The following is a 4,515-nucleotide window of genomic DNA, read 5'->3' as shown; positions in this document are numbered from 1 at the left end:
TGACACTCATCATCATTCTCACCTATGAACGCGCGTGATTGATAACCACTTCCGTTCTGCCTTAGACCGGACGCATATCTCTTGGATTCCTTAATCAGAATCTTCGTGGTATAAGCTAGAATTGATGGCGGCATTCATGGGAATCCAGAAAGTCTAACCTTGTCTGTGGTATTCCGAGTAGGATTCTGGGATTGAATGACTGTGACGAGCTTTAAACTCCTAAAGGCTGGGCGTTAGTAACAGACGCAAAAGGATCACGGGATTCTAGTCCAACCTGATTGAGAACCGACAGATGATTAGCCGTGCTGTGACAGAGCATTTGGACTTTTTTTACTGAGAGGATGGGATGTAGCCATTGACAACGGTGATGCCCTACATACAGCTTGCCATGGAAAGGAGTAAGAAGGATTGGACGAAAGCAGTAGGAAAGCAGAGATTCAGAAGGAGCACAGCATCTCCATACGCCTATCTGAAATTCCCACCATTAATTTACATAAGTATTTCTATCATATTTTATTTATCTTTTAATTATCTAATCTAATCACATTTGAATCAGCCTAACTGAGATCTACAAGATGACCATAGCTTGCTTCATACCAACAATCTTTGTGGGATCGACCCTTACTCACGTAAGGTTTATTACTTGGACGACCCAGTACACTTGCTGGTTAGTTGAGCGAAGTTGTGGAAAGAAAGTGCTAAGTTAATAGATGCACATACCAAAGAGCCATTATTGATGATCACAATTTCGTCCACCAAGTTTTTGGCGCCGTTGCCGGGGATTGTTCAAGTTTGGACAACTAACGGTTCATCTTGTTGCTCAGATTAGGTAATTTTCTTTTTATTTTCTTTTCAAAAAAGTTTTCAAAATTCTTTCAAAAATTTTTCTTTATTTTTGTTTTTCAAAAGTATAATTTTCAAAAAAAAAAGAAAATACAAAAAAATTCATAAAATCATAAAAACCAAAAATATTTTATGTTTCTTGTTTGAGTCTTGAGTCAATTTTTAAGTTTGGTGTCAATTGCATGCTTTAAAAAATTTTTTCTTGCATTTTTCGAAAATTCATGCATTCATAGTGTTCTTCATGATCTTCAAGTTGTTCTTGACAAGTCTTCTTGTTTGATCTTGATGTTTTCTTGTTTTGTGTTGTTTGTTGTTTTTCATATGTATTTTTCGTTTGTTAGAGTCCATGCATTAAAGATTTCTAAGTTTGGTGTCTTGCATGTTTTCTTTACATCAAAAATTTTTCAAAAATATGTTCTTGATGTTCATCATGATCTTCAAAGTGTTCTTGGTGTTCATCTTGACATTCATAGTATTCTTACATGCATCATGAGTTTTGATTCATAATTTTCATGTTGTGAGTCATTTTTATGTTTTCCTCTCTCATCATCAAAAATTCAAAAATAAAAAAAATATCCTTTCCTTATTTCTCTCCAAATTTTCGAAATTTTGGGTTGACTTGGTCAAAAAAATTTTAAAAATTAGTTGTTTCTTACAAGTCAAGTCAAATTTTCAATTTTAAAAATCTTATCTTTTCAAAACTTTTTCAAATCAAATATTTTTCATTTTTATCTTATTAATTTCAAAAATTTCAAAATATTTTTTTAAAAAATCTTTTTCTTAATTTTATTTCAAAATTTTTGAAATTACACTAACAATTAATGTGATTGATTCAAAAAAATTTGAAGTTTGTTACTTTCTTGTTAAGAAAGGTTCAATCTTTAATTTCTAGAATCCTATCTTTTAGTTTCTTGTTAGTTAAGTAATTAATTTTAATTTTAAAAATTAAATCTTTTTCAACCATATCTTTTTATCATATCTTTTTATCTTATCTTTTTATCATATCTTTTTCAAAAATTTGATTTCAAAATATCTTATCTTTTTATCTTCTTATCTTTTCAAATTTGATTTTTACATCTTTTTCAACTAACTTTTTGACTTTTTGTTTGTTTCTTATCTTTTTCAAAACCACCTAACTACTTCTCCCTCTTTAATTTTCGAAAATACCTCATCTCTTTTTCAAAAATTCTTTTTAATTGTTCTAAATTTTAATTTTAATTATATCTTATCTTTAATTTTCGAAAATTATTAACTACTTTTTCAAAATTATTTTCGAATTCTCCCTCTCTTCTCTTCTTCTATTTATTTATTTATTTACTAACACTTCTCTTCATCTCAATATCACTTCTCTTATCCTTACTCTTTATTCAGACTATTCATTCTCTTTTCTTTATCCCCTTTCTTCTTCTACTAATAATAAGGATCCTCTTTACTGTGACATAGAGGATTCCTCTTTCTTTTCTTGTTCTCTTCTTCCCTATATGAGCAGGAACAAGGACAAAAGCATTCTTGTTAAAGCTGATCCAGAACCTGAAAGGACTCTGCAGAGGAAATTAAGAGAAGCCAAATTACAACAATCCAGAGACAATCTTTTTGAAATTTTTGAACAAGAGAAGGAGATGGCAGCTGAACCCAATAACAATAATGCAAGGAGAATGCTAGGTGATTTCACTAAACTAACGTCCAAATTTGATGGAATAAGCATCTCTATTCCGGCCATTGGAGCAAACAATTTTGAGTTGAAACCTCAATTAGTTGCTCTAATGCAACAGAACTGCAAGTTTTATGGACTTCCATTTGAAGATCCTTACCACTTTTTAACTGAGTTCTTGCAGATTTGTGAGACCGTTAAGACAAATGGAGTAGATCCTGAAGTCTACAGGCTCATGCTTTTCCCTTTTGCTGTAAGAGACATAGCTAGAACATGGTTGGACTCACAACCTAAAGATAGCCTGGACTCCTGGGATAAGCTGGTCACGGCCTTCTTGGATAAATTCTTTCCTCCTCAAAAGCTGAGCAAGCTTAGAGTGGATGTTCAGACCTTCAAGCAAAAAGATGGTGAATTCCTCTATGAAGCTTGGGAAAGATACAAGCAGATGACCAAAAAGTGTCCTTCTGACATGTTTTCAAAATGGACCATATTAGATATATTCTATTATGGTCTATCTGAGTTTTCCAAAATGTCATTGGACCATTCTGCAGGTGGATCCATTCACTTAAAGAAAACGCCTGCAGAAGCTCAAGAACTTATTGACATGGGTGCAAATAACCAATTTATGTACACTTCTGAGAGGAATTCCGTGAATAATGGGACGCCTCAGAGGAAGGGAGTTCTTGAAATTGATGCTCTGAATGCCATATTGGCTCAGAACAAAGTGTTGACTCAGGAAGTCAACATGATTTCTCAAAGTCTGAATGGATGGCAAAATGCATCCAACAGTACTAAAGAGGCAGCTTCTGAAGAAGCTTATGATCCTGAGCACCCTGCAATAGCAAAGGTAAATTATATGGGTGAACCTTATGGAAACACCTATAATTCATCATGGAGAAATCATCCAAATTTCTCATGGAAGGATCAACAAAAGCCTCAACAAGGCTTTAATAATGGTGGAAGAAACAGGCTCAGCAATAACACGCCTTTTCCATCATCTTCTCAGCAACAGACAAAGAATTCTGAGCAAAGTCACTCTAACTTATCAAACATAGTCTCTGATCTGTCTAAGGCCACTTTAAGTTTCATGAGTGAAACAAGATCCTCCATTAGAAATTTGGAGGCACAAGTGGGCCAGCTGAGTAAGAAAGTCACTGAAACTCCTCCTAGTACTCTCCCAAGCAATACAGAAGAGAATCCAAAGAGAGAGTGCAAGGCCATTGATATAGTCAATATGACCGAATGTAGAGAGGAAGGAGAGGACGTGAATTCCAATGAGGAAGGCCTCATGGGACGTCTCTCAAGTAAGAAGGAGTTCCCTATTGAGGACCCAAGGGAATCTGATGCTCATATAGAGACCATAGAGATTCCATTAAACCTCCTTCTGCCATTCATGAGCTCTAAAGACTATTCTTCCTATGAAGAGGAAGAAGATGTAACTGGAGAGCAAGTTGCTCAATATCTAGGAGCCATCATAAAGCTAAATGCCAAGTTATTTGGTAATGAGAGGAAGCATGAACAGCTTCTCTCAATGCAGAGTCAAACATAGCCCCCACAGTCAAACTCTAAGTTTAGTGTTGGGAGGCCACAACCAAACTCTAAGTTTGGTGTTGAACCCCCACATTCAAACTCTAAGTTTGGTGTTTGGAGGTCCCAACAATGCTCTAAACATCTGTGAAGCTCCATGAGAGCTCACTGTCAAGCTCTTGACATTAAAGAAGCGCTTATTGGGAGGCAACCCAATTTTTATTTTTCTTTTTATTGTTCTTTTTATGTTTTATTAGGTTCATGATCATGTGGAGTCACAAAAAAAAATATTAAAATTAAAAACAGAATCAAAAATAGTAGAAGAAAAATCACACCCTAGAGGAAGGACTTACTGGCGTTTAAACGCTAGTAAGGAGCATCTGGCTGGCATTCAACGCCAGAATAGAGCATAGAACTAGCGCTGAACGCCAGAAACAAGCATGAAACTGGCGTTCAACGCCAGAAACAAGCATGGAACTGGCGTTCAACGCCAG

The 4,515-nt window shown here is 35.0% G+C and overlaps 1 non-coding gene across 1 annotated transcript; it reads right to left on the bottom strand.

Moving 5' to 3' along the window:
• Nucleotides 1-2,861: 2,861 nt before the first annotated feature.
• LOC127739931 (small nucleolar RNA R71) lies at nucleotides 2,862-2,965 on the bottom strand. The gene has a single exon (XR_008000673.1). It is a non-coding gene; the product is annotated as a small nucleolar RNA R71 (small nucleolar RNA).
• Nucleotides 2,966-4,515: the final 1,550 nt, after the last annotated feature.

Source organism: Arachis duranensis, chromosome 6 (genome assembly GCF_000817695.3).
Source record: "Arachis duranensis cultivar V14167 chromosome 6, aradu.V14167.gnm2.J7QH, whole genome shotgun sequence".
In the NCBI taxonomy this organism is placed as follows: domain Eukaryota; kingdom Viridiplantae; phylum Streptophyta; class Magnoliopsida; order Fabales; family Fabaceae; genus Arachis; species Arachis duranensis.
Note: the sequence above shows the minus strand (reverse complement) of the source record. Positions and strands in the feature narration are given on the sequence as shown.